This window comes from Tachyglossus aculeatus, chromosome 20, assembly GCF_015852505.1.
Source record: "Tachyglossus aculeatus isolate mTacAcu1 chromosome 20, mTacAcu1.pri, whole genome shotgun sequence".
In the NCBI taxonomy this organism is placed as follows: domain Eukaryota; kingdom Metazoa; phylum Chordata; class Mammalia; order Monotremata; family Tachyglossidae; genus Tachyglossus; species Tachyglossus aculeatus.
The window spans coordinates 29857641-29875825 of NC_052085.1; the positions used below are offsets into that span (position 1 = coordinate 29857641).

An 18185-nucleotide genomic window follows, 5' to 3' on the forward strand; every position below is an offset into this window, starting at 1 on the left:
CGCTCTCCCAAGTGCTTAGTACAGCGCTCTGCACGGAGTAAATGCTCAGTAAATACCATCGACTGATTGAGGGCACGGAGAACTAATCGGGAAATAGTTGGGTGACTTAAATCTCCCGAGAAGCTGCAAGGGGGGTCCCTGCCGACGTCGGTAATCGGATCCGTTTTGACGCTCGGAAATCCGTTAAATCGCTGAGTCTCTAAAACCAGAACCGTGCTGGAAAAATGGAGTAGAAAGAGACCAAAAAGGGTGTGGCGTTTCGATACGATTTACAGGGCGAGTTGTTTGGGCGGAACTCATTAACGCCGCCTATTAAATATTGACCCGCAGAGAAAGGAGTGCGACGCGACGGAAGATGTCGTATTTTGAAGTGGCTGTTTCTAAGGGGTTTGAAGTGGAACAGCTACAGATGCTTCCTCCCTCGTGCTCATGTGTGCTAGATGCTTTGGAAGTGTTTGCTTAGGAGAAACGCTTTCCTAGCCCAGCTCTGGATATGTTGATACCCAAAATAATCGTGTCTGTGCACAGCACAGCCGGGGCTGAGGATCCTTTTCAACCACAGACGTGGCCTTGAACGAATTTCAGGGTCAGCTCTTTTTGCTTATTTTTAAAGGGATTTGTTAAGTGCTTACCGCGTGCCAGGCAGTGTACTAAGCGCCGGGGTAGATACAAGCTGATCGGGTTGGACGCGGTCCCTGTCCCACGTAGGGCTCACGCTCTTAATCCGCATTTTACAGATTACAGATGTACAGGTTTTACAGATTATATTGCCAACTTGTACTTCCCAAGTGCTTAGTACAGTGCTCTGCACATGGTAAGTGCTCTAAATGCGATTGAATGAATGAATGAATTAGGGGCGACCCAGAAAAGATAAGTGATTTGCTCAAGGTCACCCAGCAGAGAAGGGGCAGGGCCGGAATTAGAACCCAGGTCCTCTGACTCCCAGCCTGGCTCTTTCCCCAAGGTCATCTCTGACTGCGAAGGGCTACTCTGTTCGTGGGTCTAAAGACATTCCCAGTTTTCACCGTCCTGCCCGTCGACTGGTTTAATTTATGTATATTTTCTGTACAATTTCTGATTGCCAATCCGGAAGCCGGGGGACGGGGGTTCGTGCCTGACTTCCGCCAGCGACCCTGTTGGGTGACTGTGGGCAAGTCACTTACACCCCCTGTCCCTCGGTTTCCCCGTCTGCCAAATGGGGATGGTGATACCTGCCTTTCCACCTTTCCACTTACCTCCCGGGATTGTCGTGAGCAAAAATCAATCAATCAATCGTATTTATTGAGTGCTTACTGTGTGCAGAGCACTGTACTAAACACTTAAAATCCCTTCAAGGCCCTACTGAGAGCTCACCTCCTCCAGGAGGCCTTCCCAGACTGAGCCCCCTCCTTCCTCTCCCCCCCCAACCCCCCACCTTAACTCCTTCCCCTCCCCACAGCACCTGTATATGTGGATATATGTTTGTACGGATTTATTACTCTATTTTATTTGTACATATTTATTCTATTTATTTTATTTTGTTAATATGTTTTATTTCATTCTCTGTCTCCCCCTTCTAGACTGTGAGCCCACTGTTGGGTAGGGACCATAGCTAGATGTTGCCAACTTCCCAAGCGCTTAGTCCAGTGCTCTGCACACAGTAAGCGCTCAATAAATACGATTGAATGAATGAGTGAATGAAAAATGAAGCGAGCGGTGGGATTCACAAGAATCGATGCCTTGTTAGCGTTCTGAACCACAGAGTAGTTTGTGAGCCCACTGTTGGGTAGGGACTGTTTCTATATGTTGCCAACTTGTACTTCCCAAGCGCTTAGTACAGTGCTCTGCACATAGTAAGCGCTCAATAAATATGATTGATTGATTGATTGATTGATTGATTTATAAGCGAGAGCACTTCCCGACGGGTTCCTCCGCCTGTTGGGGTGGAGAAGCAGTGGGCCCCTGTTGCCAGAGAAGAGGGAGCCCCCTGAACACTCGATCTCTTCCTGCCAAACCCTCGATGTCTTCTACAGCCCCCGGGACACCTGCTTTGTGGAGGGATCGCAGGAACAGCTGAGGGTCGAACAGCCGCGGGGATGCCCAGAACACATTCCTGGAATCCGGGTGGGTGGTTTGGCCCGTGAGTGACATTACCACCCCCTCTCCCACCCCTGCCGGCTTCTTTCCTTCCACCCATCCCTTCCCCATGAGCCCTGAGAGGGGAAAGAGCAATCAATCTATCAATCAATCGTATTTATTGAGCGCTTACTGTGTGCAGAGCACCGTACTAAGCGCTTGGGAAGTCCAAGCTGGCAACATAGAGAGAGAGTCCCTACCCAACAGTGGGCTCACAGTCTAAAAGGGGGAGACAGAGAACAAAACCAAACATACTAACAAAATAAAATAAATAGAATAGATAGGTACAAGTAAAATAAATCAATAAATAGAGTAATAAATATGTACAAACATATATACATATATACAGGTGCTGTGGGGAAGGGAAGGAGGTAAGATGGGGGGAAAAAGAGCCAAAAGTGTCCCCCCTACATTGTATTTTGAGAAGGCAGGAAAGCTGTGATGGAAGTCTCGGGGCCAACCTTGAGTCAGTAAGTTGAAGGACCGGCATGATATAAATGCAGCCTGAAAAGACTCAATCAATCAATCAATCAATCAATCAATCGTATTTTATTTTATTTTGTTAATATGTTTGTTAGTATTGTTTGGTTTTGTTCTCTGTCACCCCCTTTTAGACTGTGAGCCCACTGCTGGGTAGGGACTGTCTCTATATGTTGCCAATTTGTGCTTCCCAAGCGCTTAGTACAGTGCTCTGCACATAGTAAGCGCTCAATAAATGCGATTGATTGATTGATTGATTGAGCGCTTACTGTGTGCAGAGCACTGGACCAAGCACTTGGGAAGTACAAGTTGGCAACATGACTCTGAAGCCTTTCCTCTGATACCTCAACTCCACCGACAGAAAGCACTTAAGGGTTGTCGCTGCTAATTGCCTTTTGAATATCGGGTTTGAATTAAACGGCCTGGTGGGGTTTTATAGGACAGAGATTTGTCGGTTTAGATGAGATGGCTGCTCCCGCTCATCTCCTGCTAATTAGCATCCATCATTAACTGGATTCGAGTTTGCGGATCTATTCATTTAAATGTTCGCTAATGTGAAGTCGGTCCACGGGGACACCGGGTTAAATGCCAATTTAATGAGCGCGTGCTCCCGATTACCGCAGGGATGGGTTCCCTCGGCTCCGCGTTGCCCGGTGTGCTTGAAAGGGCAACGGCGCTTCCGTCCCTTCGGGAAGGAACCGGCAGAACGTTTCGGGGAAGGTGCTGAGCCGCGGGGCGGGAGCGGCGGTTGAGCGTGGAAATCCAAAGTGGGATTGGAGAAGGGAAAGAGAAAACCTCATGGGGCAGGGAAGGGAGGGAGTTGGATCTAATGGAAAGAGCAGGGAACTAAAAGCCAGTCCCAGCTCTGTCCCTGGTCTGTCAAGGGACCTTGGGCAAATCAGAGAAGCAGCGTGGCTCAGTGGAAAAAAACCCGGGCTTGGGAATCAGAAGTCATGGGTTCAAATCCCGACTCTGCCGCTTGTCAGCTGGGTGACTGTGGGCAAGTCACTTCACTTCTCTGGACCTCAATTCCCTCATCTGGAAAATGGGGATGAAGACTGTGAGCCCCCCGTGGGACAACCTCCCCAGCGCTTAGAACAGTGCTTTGCACATAGTAAGCGCTTAATAAATGCCATCATTATTATTATTATTATTGAGGGTAGGGACCAGCTGTTTCCCTGGTCAGACTCTCCCGGGCACATAGTACAGAGCCCTGTGCCCAGTGGGTGCTTAGTAAGTATCGCTTACTAGGTTATGGTTAGTAAATATGGTTGTACATATTTATTACTCTATTTATTTATTTTACTTGTACATATCTATCCTATTTATTTTATTTTGTTAATATGTTCGGTTTTGTTCTCTGTCTCCCCCTTTTAGACTGTGAGCCCGCTGTTGGGTAGGGACTGTCTCTATATGTTGCCAATTTGTACTTCCCAAGCGCTTAGTACAGTGCTCTGCACATAGTAAGCGCTCAATAAATGCGATTGATGATGATGATGATCGCCGATTGATTGAATAAATTATAATAATAATGGTGGTATTTGTTAAGCGCTTACTATGTGCTGGTGGGGGCGGGGGGGGGGCTACAAGGGGATCAGCCACCTAGGGCTCACAGTCTTAATCGCCATTTTCCAGATGAGGGAGCTGAGGCCCAGAGAAGTTAAGTGGCTTGCTCGAGGTCACACAGCTGACAAGCGGCGGAGCCGGGATTCGAACCCATGACCTCCGACTCCCATGCCCTCGCTCTTTCAAATGAGCCACGCTGCTTAGGGGAAGTGGAACCGGGGGAGTTCGGTTCTGCCATCGGCTTTGTGCTTGGTTTCCTTCCTACGGCGCTGGGTAGGGACTGTCTCTATATGTTGCCAATTTGTACTTCCCAAGCGCTTAGTACAGTGCTCTGCACATAGTAAGCGCTCAATAAATACGATTGATTGATTGATTGATTGATTGTTAGCCTGGTGGCTGCTTCTCTTCTCCCTGCTTGTCTCTGGCTGTTTCTGCCTCTAAACTGGGAGCCCGCTGTTGGGTAGGGACCATCTGTATATGTTGCCAACGTGGACTTCCCAAGCGCTTAGTACAGTGCTCTGCACACAGGAAGCGCTCAATAAATACGATTGAATGAATGAATGAATGCCTCCCAGAGGCTGGTCAATAATTATAATAATAATGATGGCATTTATTAAGCGCTTCCTATGTGCAAAGCGCTGGGGAGGTTACAAGGTGATCAGGTTGTCCCACAGGGGGCTCACAGTTTTAATCCCCATTTTCCAGATGAGGGAACTGAGGCCCAGAGAAGTGGACTTGCCCAAAGTCACCCAGCTGACAATTGGCGGAGCCGGGATTTGAACCCATGACCTCGGACTTCAAAGCCCGGGCTCTTTCCACCGAGCCACGCTGCTTCTCTTGGTCGAGGGGCCTGTTTGGCCAGAAACCCGTCAGATGGTGATTCTGAGTAGCGGGAGTAAATGAAGGAAGACTTGGCGTCTCACGGCCAATTCCCTCAGCTGTTGGTCCTAGAAGAGACAGCTGCTTAGAGGAGCAGCATTCATTCATTCAGTCGTATTTATTGAGCACTTCCTGTGTGCAGAGCACTGTACTAAGCGCTTGGGAAGTCCAAGTCGGCAACACGTAGAGACAGTCCCGACCCAACAGCGGGCTCACGGTCTAGAAGGGGGAGACAAGCATGGCCTAGTGGAGTCCAGTGCTCGGCACACAGTAAGCGCTCAATAAATACGATTGAATGAAGGAATAGAGCACGGGCCTGGGAACCTAATCCTGGCTCAGCTACCGTCTGCCGTGGCGCCCTGGGCAATTCAGTTCACTTCCCCGTGCCTCAGTTCCTCATCTGTAAAATGGGGATCAAGACCGTGAGCCCCATCTGGGACAGGGACTCTGTCCAATCCGACTTGCTTGCATCCTTCCCGTTGCTTAGTACAGTGCCTGGCACAGAGTAAGTGCTTCACAAGTACCATCATTATTATTATAATAGTAATAATAACAGAGCGGTTTTCCCAATGCAGGAAGAAAGTGGAGGGGAGTGACATGGATTCCCTTTTGAATGCTTGTCTAGATTTTTCTCCTTCGCGCCTCCTGGCCTTGCAGGTTAGGGTGCCTCAGTTCCTCATCTGTAAAATGGGGATCAAGACTGTGAGCCCCATCTGGGACAGGGACTCTGTCCAATCCGACTTGCTTGCATCCATCCCGTTGCTCAGTACAGTGCCTGGCACAGAGTAAGTGCTTCACAAATATCATCATTATTATTATAATAGTAATAATAACAGAGCGGTTTGCCCAATGCAGGAAGAAAGTGGAGGGGAGTGACATGGATTCCCTTTTGAATGCTTGTCTAGATTTTTCTCCTTCACGCCTCCTGGCCTTGCAGGTTAGGGTGCCTCAGTTCCTCATCTGTAAAATGGGGATCAAGACCGTGAGCCCCATCTGGGACAGGGACTCTGTCCAATCCGACTTGCTTGCATCCATCCCGTTGCTTAGTACAGTGCCTGGCACAGAGTAAGTGCTTCACAAGTACCATCATTATTATTATAATAGTAATAATAACAGAGCAGTTTGCCCAATGCAGGAAGAAAATGGAGGGGAGTGACATGGATTCCCTTTTGAATGCTTGTCTAGATTTTTCTCCTTCGTGCCTTCTGGCCTTTCAGGTTAGGTGAAGCCAAGTCTCTTTATTTTTTTCATCCACTTTTGCTCATATTAATTCCCAGATCTTCCCCCGCCGTGCTCTTGTTTATACAAAGACCTTTTCTGAAAGCATTTTTTCCCCCCATTCAGAAGCATTTGAGAGCCGTTTACTCAGTGCGGCACTGCCTAGTCTGAATGTGCTTCAAACTGTGGAATAATAGAATTTATGCGATTTTTTTTTTCGTTCCCAATGGTGAGGCAGAAACTTCCCACTTGATACTGATAGACGAACGTCGAAAGGGAATTCATGAACGGTGGCAAGCTCTCAATGAAATGAGAAGTAATTTTTATGGGATTATTTGAAGAATGTGGTGCCGTTCCGTTCCCCCCCGAAACAGGCTTAATGTGGTGACGCATCGAACCATTGGAAAAAAAAAGTGTCAAACTGTTTTTGCTCGATTCAAGGAATAACTCAAGGGGCTAGAAGGGTGACTTCTTTTTTTTTTTCTTCATAATTTCACGGTCATCGACAATGGAAACAACTCCCTGTCCTTGACCTTTATAATAAGTCCTTATTTTCTGAGCCAGAGATCAGTCAGTCAGTGGTATCGATGGCCACTGCCCTCCAAGGAACTTATAATAATATAATGATGCCATTTATTAAGCGCTTACGATGTGCAAAGCACTGTACTAAGCGCTGGGGAGCTTACAAAGTGATCAGGTTGTCCCATGGGGGGGCTCACAGTGTTAATCCCCATTTTACAGATGAGGTAACTGAGGCCCAGGCCACAGATAGAGACAGTCCCTACCCGACAACGGGCTCACAGCCCAGAAGGGGACGCGGACTGTGTCCCGCCTAATTACTTTGTCTCTACCACAGAGCTTAGAATTGGGCTCGGTGCATATAGTAACCCTTAACAAATAGGAATAATAATTTATTCTATTAATGACAATATATCAATAATATATTAATATGACAGATCGATATATTATGCTTAGTGTTATTTATTGTTACATGTTATGTTCTCCCCCTCGTCCCCCTCTCCATCCCCCCATCTTACCTCCTTCCCTTCCCCACAGCACCTGTATATATGTATATATGTTTGTAAATATTTATTACTCTATTTATTTATTTTACTTGTTCATATCTATTCTATTGATTTTATTTTGTTAGTATGTTCGGTTTTGTTCTCTGTCTCCCCCTTTTAGACTGTGAGCCCACTGTTGGGTGGGGACTGTCTCTATATGTTGCCAATTTGTACTTCCCAAGCGCTTGGTACAGTGCTCTGCACACAGTAAGCGCTCAATAAATACGATTGATGATGATGATGTTATATTAGTGGTTTATGGTTTCTTATATTAATACTAAATGATCTGGGGAAGCAGTGTGACTCAGTGGGAAGAGCCCAGGCTTGGGAGTCAGGGTTCCTGGGTTCAAATCCACTTGTCAGCTGTGTGACTTTGGGCAAGTCACTTCACTTCTCTATTTATTTTATTTTGTTAATATGTTTGGTTTTGTTCTCCGTCTCCCCCTTCTAAACTGTGAGCCCACTGTTGGGTAGGGTCTGTCTCTATATGTTGCCAACTTGGACTTCCCAAGCGTTTAGTACAGTGCTGTGCACACAGTAAGCGCTCAATAAATGCGATTGATTGATTGATTGAAGTGACTTGCCCAAAGTCACCCAGCTGACAATTGGTGGAGCCGGGATTTGAACCCGTGACCTCTGACTCCAAAGCCCGGGCTCTTTCCACTGAGCCACACTGCTTCTCTAACTTCCACTCTAAGGGGAGAATGATCCGAGAATCGGGACGGTCTCACCCTCCACAGTCACAGACAATCTGGTCCCCCGTCAAACGACAGGTGAGCGTCCCGTTCCCGAGTCTTTAAAACTGAGAACCGAGCGGAGGAACAGATCATAGTGTTTGCGGCTTGCTCGGCGCCGTTTTCCCGTTTTCGTCCCTGCCCTTTTAGGCGGGAAGGATGACGGGGAGCCGGCGGGCCGGAGCGAGGGAGGCAGCGGAGCCGTACGTCGAATGAGGTCTCTGAATCTCTCCGTTCCCTCAAAAATGGGGCCCGAGGGGAGAGAGCGAGCGGAGGCGAGATTCCGCAATGCGACTTCTCTCTTTCTGTGGGTTCGTCTTGTTTCCTACGTGTTTCCCGGAATAAGCAAGTGAGGAGAATGGGATGGCCCAGAATGCGGGAGAAGCAGTGGGGAGCTCTTCATAGATCATAGTAATAATAATGATAATGGCATTTGTTAAGCGCTTACTATGTGCAGAGCACTGTTCTAAGCGCTGAGGGGGAATACAAGGTGATCAAGTTGTCCCACGTGGGGCTCACAGTCTTAATCCCCATTTTACAGGTGAGGGAACTGAGGCTCAGAGAAGTTAAGTGACTTGCCCAAGGTCGCACACAGCAGACATGTGGCGGAGTCAGGATTCGAACCCATGGCCTCTGACTCCAAAGCCCGTGCTCTTTCCACTGAGCCACGCTGCTTCTCTGGTTCTCAGGTCATCCAAGGACCTGTTTCCTTATTCGTTTCACTGACTTTTCTCATGCCACTCGAACTGAGCAGTGATCTCCCAGGAATGAGATTCTCCAGAGGCGATGGCGTCCTCGTTTTTGACCAACTTTCCGTACCCAATCAATCAGTAGCATTTATTGAAGGACTGTTGTGTGCGGAATACTGACCTAAGGGCTTGGGAGAGTGCAATAGAGTTAAGAAGACGTGCCTTCAAGGGGCTTACAGTCTAGTGGGGAAGACAGACGCAGAATAATTTACAGAGGTCATGGGTTCTAACACCAGTTCCGTTACTTGTCATCTGTGTGACTTTGGGCAAGTCATTTAACATCTCTGTGCCTCGGTTACCTCATCTGCAAAACGGGGATTAAGAGGGTGAGCCCCACATGGGACAACCTGATTATCTTGTATCCACCCCAGTGCTTAGGACAGCACATAGTAAGCGCTTAACAAATACCATCGTTATTAGATTCATTCAATTCATTCATTCAGTCGTATTTATTGACTGCTTACTGTGCGCAGAGCACTGTACTGAGCGCTTGGGAAGTCCAGGTTGGCAACAGATGGAGACGGTCCCTACCCAACAGCGGGCTCACAGTCTAGAAGGGGGAGACAGACAACACAACAAAACATATTAACAAAATAAAAAGAATAAATATGTACAAATAAAATTAATAAATAAATAGAGTAATAAATACATACAAACATATATATACAGGTGCTGTGGGGAGGGGAAGGAGGTAAGGCGGGGGGGAGAGGAAGGAGGGGGCTCAGTGTGGGAAGGCCTCCTGGAGGAGGTGAGCTCTCAGTAGGGCTCTGAAGGGAGGAAGAGAGCTAGCTTGGCGGATGTGCAGAGGAGGTAACTGAGGCCCAGAGAAGTGAAGTGACTTGCCCAAAGTCACACAGCTGATAAGTGGTGGAGCTGGGATTTGAACCCATGACCTCTGACTCCAAAGCCCGGGCTCTTTCCACTGAGCCACGCTGCTTCTCAGCTCATAGATAAGAGCAGAAGACCCTATGGCTAGCTTAGTATATTTTAAAAGACCTTGAAAATAGACCACGGAGTTCCCAGCCCGCACAGATTTACCAGCTCGTCAACTCCTTCCAGCCCTCCCTGCCCCAGAGGCGAAATCAGAGATGGGAGGCCCACCGTAATTGGTTCTCATCATCATCATCATCATCAATCGTATTTATTGAGCGCTTACTATGTGCAGAGCACTGTACCAAGCGCTTGGGAAGTACAAATTGGCAACATATAGAGACAGTCCCTACCCAACAGTGGGCTCACAGTCTAAAAGGGGGAGACAGAGAACAAAACCAAACATACTAACAAAATAAAATAAATAGAATAGATATGTACAAATAAAATAAATAAATAAGTAGAGTAATAAATCTGTACAAACATATATACATATATCCAGGTGCTGTGGGGAAGGGAAGGAGGTAAGAAGGGGGGGGATGGAGAGGGGGACGAGGGGGAGAGGAAGGAAGGGGCTCAGTCTGGGAAGTCCTCCTGGAGGAGGTGAGCTCTCAGTAGGGCTCTCAGTAGGGCCTTCTCCATCCTGGGAGTGCAGGATGAAGTCCTCGGTTTCCCCAGGTCCCGGACATTGCCGTGCTGAAATCGCTCCCACCTCTCTTTTTTCCGAGCAGTGCAGTTGCCGTTTTAATTTGGATTGGGCAGAGAGTCCAGGCAGGTCTGTATTTTTGGGTTTAGTTTCCCACCCCCAGGCAGGCCCCGTACTCCCGATGATGGAATCGTGTCAATTGAGCGGAAGAGCATTTCATTAGCGGAATAAATGCAGCACTCCCCCCCAGCCCCCCAAAAACACTCTGCACTCTGACAGCCTGTCTCCAGACAGGCTTGGGTGACTGTGTCGAGTCTGAAGGGAATTATGGATATTAAATGTGTTGGGAAGAGACACAGCTACACTGTTAAAATAAATCCATCCAAGATGCTGTCAGGGTATATTTAACCAAGACTTTCGGCAGCTTTTCCGGATTACATTCATTTGGGAGAACATTATTTAGAGTGAGGTGGTCCTGAAATATTAAAGACCCATTTGAACATGGAGCTTTGAAGAAGGTTTAAAGCCTTTTCTGCTTACCCGGCCCAAGTTAATGAGGTGAATATGGGAGTAGGGAATCAGTACTTTTTGCTTTGGTCAAGGAAATGCATCCTGGCCTATCTGCCCAGCTCCTAAAAAAAAAAAAATGTCATCAGCTTTGCTTGTTCCTCCTCCTCTTCCCGTGCGTAAAGCTCACCATCAGTGGTAGCGTCTTTGTTCAAGAATAAAGCAAAAGGGGGGAAGCAGTTGATTTCCATTAAGAAGGAAATGGTGCAGGGGGAAAATAACAGTAGGTTCGAGAGGCGTTTGGCCAAATTCCTGGATGAGAAGTCTGGAATGAGCTACTCGCGAGAGGTGATGGGTGATTAGCCTTCACAGACCCACACGCTTGTGAGAAGAGAGGATCACTGTCCAATAAAGTCCCAAAGGCACACGCAGGCATGTGTTTACATGTGTGCGCACACACGTACTCACTCCCAAACACGCTCATTGAAACCGCGTAATCCTATGACCCGCTCCAGACAGTTCTGTCAGGCTTGGGGGTGGATTCCAGGGAAGTGGAATTTGATGGGAGGGAGACTCCAGGAGAAAGATTTTGGGGGAAAAGAGCGATTCTGGGAGAAAATATTGAGGGAAGGGAACCCCTAAGACAGATCGGATCCAGGGGTGAGACGTTTTGGCGGCAGAGGGGAAAGAGGAGGAGAAGGGTTTCACTAGAAGGGGAATCCAGAGGAATAATAATAATAATAGTGATGGCATTTGTTAAGCACTTACTATGTGCAAAGCACTGTTCTAAGCGCTGGGGTGGGGGATACAAGGTGATCAGGTTGTCCCACGTGGGGCTTACAGTCATCATCCCCATTTTAAAGATGAGGTAACTGAGGCTCCAAGAAGTTAAGTGACTTGCCCAAGGTCACACAGCAGACATGTGGCGGAGCCAGGACTCGAACCCATGACCTCTGACTCCAAAGCCCGTGCTCTTTCCACTGAGCCACGCTGCTTTTCTAAAGAAGCGACTCTGGATTGGAGAGAATAATAATAATAATAATGATGGCATTTATTAAGCGCTTACTATGTGCAAAGCACTATTCTAAGCACTGGGGAGGTTACAAGGTGATCAGGTTGTCCCACGGGGGGCTCACAGTCTTCATCCTCATTTTACAGACGAGGGAACTGAGACCCAAAGAAGTTACGTGCCTTGCCCAAAGTCACCCAGCTGACAAGTGGCGGAGCCGGGATTTGAACCCGTGACCTCGGACTCCAAAGCCCGGGCTCTTTCCACTGAGCCACGCCGCGAGACGCTTTTAGAGAAAAGAGGGATAAAAAGTCAAATGCAGGCCCAAGCAGGGAGTGGAATCTGGGGGCAGGGGAGGTGAGGGGAAGGAGGAATGTGGGGAGAGTTGTTTCAAGAGAAGAGGCAGCGGCGGTGGTGTTTTCTCTTACCCATTCCATGCTCAGCGCTATGTTCCCAGTTTATGTCCTGCAACACTAAATTACCACCACTTTGCACGCTGGTAAATTCAGTAGGCAACGTGCAAGTGTGCATCTGTATAAACGTCCATCCATGTGGGTTTGTTTTTCTCGGCTTTAGAGGCAGCAAACAAGTATTTGAACGCCCACAGCCCCGAACCAGGTGCTGTCTCGTCCGAATCAGCCTGCAAAGACTTTATGGATGGTCTTTCCCCCGCATGCACTGCTTTCCCCCGGTGTTCCAGAGGGAATTGGATTTACAGCCGGTTATTATCTGTAAACGATATGGAATCGTTGTCAACTTCACCCATGCGCACTCCGCCCCATCGCTCGTTTCCCTTTAAGTCGGGCCCGATTCCTCATTCGATCCTCAATCTTGCCAGGCACCGTGTGTTGTACACAGTGTTATCAAGCCACTTTTTATATCCTTCCTGGCTAACGGTAGGAAAGAAAAATCTGTACCGAAGCTTTCAAAGGAGAGTCGGTGGGGAAAGACGGTCTTCTAATGACAAGTGTAAAGGAAATCCAACTCAGCACTATGGAGCCAAAATAAGAGACGAATCGATTAGGGTACAGAGAGCAGCCTCTGGGGTTCCTAATGCAACCGCAGACACGGCACTTTGGGAAATTATAAAAACACAATGAAAATGATAAATCACCGTGCCGAACGTCTGTCTGTGCGGTAAGAGAAGCCGCATTACATAATATAATCTAAGTAGAGCCGGGAAATGCGGGAAAGGGAAAAAAAAGCAGGCAGAATTTCTCCACTTGAGGACAATCCTGTCGGCTCAAGTGAAGGACAGTAAAGGCAGGCTCTGAGGGGTTATTCTCGAGTGGAAGATAATAATAATAATGATGGTATTTGTTAAGCGCTTACTATGTACAAAGCACTGTTCTAAGCGCTGGGGGGGATACAAGATGATCGGGTTGTCCCATGTGGGGTCAGAGTCTTAATCCCCATTTTCCAGATGAGGGAACTGAGGCCCAGAGAAGTGGCTTGTCCAAAGCCACACAGCTGACAAATGGCAGAGCCGGGATTTGAACCCATGACCTCTGACTCCAAAGCCCGGGCTCTTTTCCCCTGAGCCAAGATGAGCTAAGGCTGAGGCTCCATGGCTAGTCACGGTGGGGCCACATGGATAGAGCACCGGCCTGGGAATCAGAAGGATCTGGGTTCTAGTCCTGGCTCTGCCACTTGCCTGCTGTGCGACCCTAGGCAAGTCACTTCACCTTTCTGCGCCTCTTACCTCATCTGTAAAATGGGAGTGAAGACTGTAAGCCCCGTGTGGGACGTCCAACCTGACCACGCGACGCTTTGAACGGTGCCTGGAAAATAGTAAGCGCTTAACAAATACTGTAAAAAAGTGTGTACATCTTGCTTGGGGAAATTTCACCCTCACCTGAGAGAGGGAGAGCAAGACATTGATTCAAAGTATTGTGTAGGTGAGGTATGTGTTGCAATGGATCACCTATGTTGTTTGATACGCTAGACTTTTTCGATGTTGGGTGCCTTTCGTGGCTCGTTGGGTGATTTCTTTTCCATTTGTCTCCCAGCAGTGTAGTTGACAATCCATTTCTCTTTCCTACTCTTCTTTCCAAATGGCCTATCCCAACCCACCTGGCAGACTTCACTCCACTTGCTACCAACAATCAATCAATCAATCGTATTTATTGAGCGCTTATTATGTGCAGAGCACTGTACTAAGCGCTTGGGAAGTACAAGTTGGCAACATATAGAGACAGTCCCTACCAAACGTAGGCGCTACCTAACATCGTTTGGGCAATTGGCTTTCGACTGGCAGTGGATTTTATTGGGGCCCTGTCGGCAGAACACACTAAACCCTTGGGAGAGTCGAAGAGGGGCCAAAGACACGATCCCTGCCCTCGAAAAGCTTGCGGTTTAACAGGACATCGTAGCTGCACTCGTATAAAGCCATTAAACGTGGAAAATAACATTGAAAGAAGCATTTGTAAATCATGGGTTATTCAAAATGGTTAATATACGGGGATGAGGGCTCCAGACTGATTCTGCTGCCGTGCTCCGATACGGACCGTCTTAGTTGCTTTCTTCAGCAGGGAGGAGAAATAGCAGCTTCCAAATTTCATCTTTGGATTTTTTTTGTGGGGTTGGGGTGGGATATTAGACTGCTTTTCTGTCCGTTCTCTGAGGACTCGTCGCTATCCCCCCCCGCCCCCGGGGATTGGGGCTGTTGAAGAAATGCCACATTACGAGCTCGTATCCGTGGCTTAGCGGCATTGCTTTGTCGATGCCATAAACTGAAATAGGAATGTATAAAAAGAAAACAGCTCATTAAGTCACAGATTGAGTTTTTATTTAAAAATCCCAATCTAATTAGTCCACTGGAGATCTTCCCTGTTTGAAATAATTTGCAGTCATTTGTATTTAAGGGGCCTAATGGGAGGGAGTTGGGGCCCGGCTGTTTTCATTTCTTTGGGAAATACTTTTTGGTTTTTTGGGGGGTGGAGTTGTGACGTTAGGATCCTCGCAGTCTCAAAGTAGATAGTGTCGCATTTCTGTTCAGGTTTTCCCTCTTAGAACTATCGCCCTCCATCTTTTCAGCCCAGGGGCCGCTTTGAAGGGGTGAAATTCCTCACCCTTTCTTGGGCTACACTCCCAGAAAGGCCCGCCTCTCCAGGGAGGGAGAAAGAGGCAGGGAAGAGAATCCCGGACTGAGCCCCCCTTTTCCTCTGCTTCTCCTCCCCTCCCCATCGCCCCGACTCTCTCCCTCTGCCCTACCCCCTGCTCCGCCCCATAGCACTTGTGTATATTTGTACATATTTATTCTATTTTATTAATGATGTGCATATATCTATAACTCTGTTTATTTTGATGCTATTGATGCCTGTCTACTTGTTTTGTTGTCTGTCTCCCCCTTTCATGCCTCCCTGGCAGCATTTTGAGGGCAGGAACACCCAGCCGCAAGCAACCTTGTTCAAAGAACAGCGCGGGGAAGCATCCTCTATTGACATCAGTGTCTTCTGGATTGATTGGCTCCCTGCTGATTGTCCTCATTCATGATTCATTTGTCCAACAGCTTTTATCCTCTAGGGCCGTAGCTTTCCAACTTGTTTATTCGTCAACTTGTGTCCGATTGGGCCCCCCACATTAGACTGTAAGATCTTCAGGGGCAGGCGCGGCCCCTTTCCTTCTGCGTAGTCTCCAAGGGCTTCGAGCAGTGTTTCGCTCACAGGTGGTGTTCGATTGTTACTGTTCCTGCCCCTGATGATGGAAGATCCCTTACAGATTTCACTGCCAGAAAGCTAATTTTACTGCAGTCAGTGTATCCTACAGCCAAACAGCCCTTCTGGTTTTCATCTTTTTTTTTTTTTGCTTCGATTCCTATCTAAAATCCCCTGGCAGATTCTCATTCCTCCTCCTCCTCTGCCAATTTTCTGCAAGATGCTGCTATCGGAGTTTTATCATTCCCGACTTCAATCGCGTGGCACAAGTTCTTCACAGACATGGCTCAGTGGGAAGAGCACAGGCTTTGGAGTCAGAGGTCATGGGTTCAAATCCCGACCACCAATTGCCTTCTACAAGCGCTTAGTACAGTGCTCTGCACACAGTAAGCGCTCAATAAATACGATTGATTGATTGATTCTCTGGGCCTCAGTGACTTAATCTGTCAAATGGGGATTAGGACTGCGAGCCCCACGTGGGACAACCTGATCACCTTGTAACCTCCCCAGCGCTCAGAACAGTGCTTTGCACGTAGTAAGTGCTTAATAAATGCCATCATTATTATTATCACAACGTCGCTGCCGTGTTCTCTATCGGACTGACTTCAAAATTGGGAGGTAACATGACTTAGTGGAAAGAGCCTCGGGGGGCGAGTTCTAATCCTTGCTTCTCCGCTTGTCTGCTGTGTGTGACTTGGGGGCAATTCACTTCATTTCTCTCTGCCTCAGTTACCTCATCTGTAAAACGGGGATTGAGACTGTGAGCCTCACGTGGGACATGGATCGTGTTCAACCTTGTATCTACCCCAGCGCTTATTACAGTGCCTGGCACATAGGAAGTGCTTAATAAATACTGTTTGTTTTTGTTTCTTTAAAAAACACAACAAAAACGAAGTGACGACCAAGTTCACAGCAGGAAAGCGGCAGAGTAGGGATTAGATTCCAAGTCTCCTGACTCCCGAGCCCGGGCTCTTTCCCCAGGGCCCTCCTCAGGTGATCAAGCACATGTTGGAGTCAGCGGTCATGGGTTCTAATCCCGGCTCCGCCATTTATCGGCTGTGTGACTTTGGGCAACTCACCTAACTTCTCTGTGCCTCAGTTCCCTCATTTGTAAAATGGGAATTAAGACTGTGAGCCCCATGTGGGAAAACATGATCACCTTGTATCCTCCCCAGCGCTTAGAACAGTGCTTTGCACATAGTAAGCGCTTAACAAATGCTCTTCTTCTTTTTCTCCTCCTCCTCCTCCTCCTCCTCCTCCTTCTGCATCTTCTCCTCCTCCTCTCCTCCTCTCCTCCTCCTCCTCCTCTCCTCCTCCTCCTCCTCTCCTCTCCTCCTCCTCCTCCTCCTCCTCTCCTCCTCCTCACCTCTGCCTCTCCTCCTCTTCCTCTCCTCCTCTCCTCCTCCTCCCCTCCTCCTCCTCTCCTCCTCCTCCTCTCCTCCTCCTCACCTCTGCCTCTCCTCCTCCTCTCCTCCTCCTCCTCCCCTCCTCTTCCTCTCCTCCTCCTCCTCACCTCTGCCTCCCCTCCTCCTCCTCTCCTCCTCCTCTCCTCCTCCTCCCCTCCTCCGCCTCCTCCCCTCCTCCTCCTCCTCTCCTCCTCCTCCTCTCCTCCTCCCCTCCTCCTCTCCTCCTCCTCCTCTCCTCCTCTCCTCCTCCTCCTCCCCTCCTCCTCCTCTCCTCCTCCTCCTCTCCTCCTCCTCCTCCTCTCCTCCTCCTCCTCCTCTCCTCCTCCTCCTCCTCTCCTCCTCCTCCTCCTCCTCTCCTCCTCCTCTCCTCCTCCTCTCCTCCTCTCCTCCTCCTCCTCTCCTCCTACTCCTCTCCTCCTCCTCCCCTCCTCCTCCCCTCCTCTTCCTCTCCTCCTCCTCACCTCTGCCTCTCCTCCTCTTCCTCTCCTCCTCCTCCTCTCCTCCTCCCCTCCTCCTCCTCTCCTCCTCCTCTCCTCCTCCTCCTCTCCTCCTCTCCTCCTCCCCTCCTCCCTTCCTCCTCCTCCTCTCCTCCTCCTCCTCTCCTCCTCCCCTCCTCCTCTCCTCCTCCTCCTCTCCTCCTCTCCTCCTCCTCCTCCTCCTCGTCTCCTCTTCCTCTCCTCCTCCTCCTCTCCTCCTCCTCCTCTCCTCCTCCTCCCCTCCACCTCCCCTCCTCCTCCCCTCCTCCTCCTCCCCTCCTCCTCCCCTCCTCCTCCTCTCCTCCTCCTCCTCCCCTCCTCCTCCTCCTCTCCTCCTCCTCTCCTCCTCCTCCCCTCCTCCTCTCCTCCTCCTCCTCTCCTCCTCTCCTCCTCCTCCTCCCCTCCTCCTCTCCTCCTCCTCCTCTCCTCCTCCTCCTCCTCTCCTCCTCCTCTCCTCCTCCTCTCCTCCTCCTCTCCTCCTCCTCCTCTCCTCCTCCTCCTCTCCTCCTCCTCCTCTCCTCCTCCTCCTCTCCTCTTCCTCTCCTCCTCCTCACCTCTGCCTCTCCTCCTCTTCCTCTCCTCCTCCTCCTCTCCTCCTCCCCTCCTCCTCCTCTCCTCCTCCTCTTCTCCTCCTCTCCTCCTCCCCTCCTCCCTTCCTCCTCCTCCTCTCCTCCTCCTCCTCTCCTCCTCCCCTCCTCCTCTCCTCCTCCTCCTCTCCTCCTCCTCCTCCTCCTCTTCTCCTCTTCCTCTCCTCCTCCTCCTCTCCTCCTCCTCCTCTCCTCCTCCTCCCCTCCTCCTCCCCTCCTCCTC

The 18185-nt window shown here is 49.2% G+C and overlaps 1 protein-coding gene across 2 annotated transcripts in view; it reads left to right on the forward strand.

The window, feature by feature from the left end:
• The window catches only part of DLG2 (discs large MAGUK scaffold protein 2), a 793095-nt gene that overhangs the window by 63415 nt on the left and 711495 nt on the right, over positions 1–18185 (forward strand). The window lies entirely within an intron of this gene.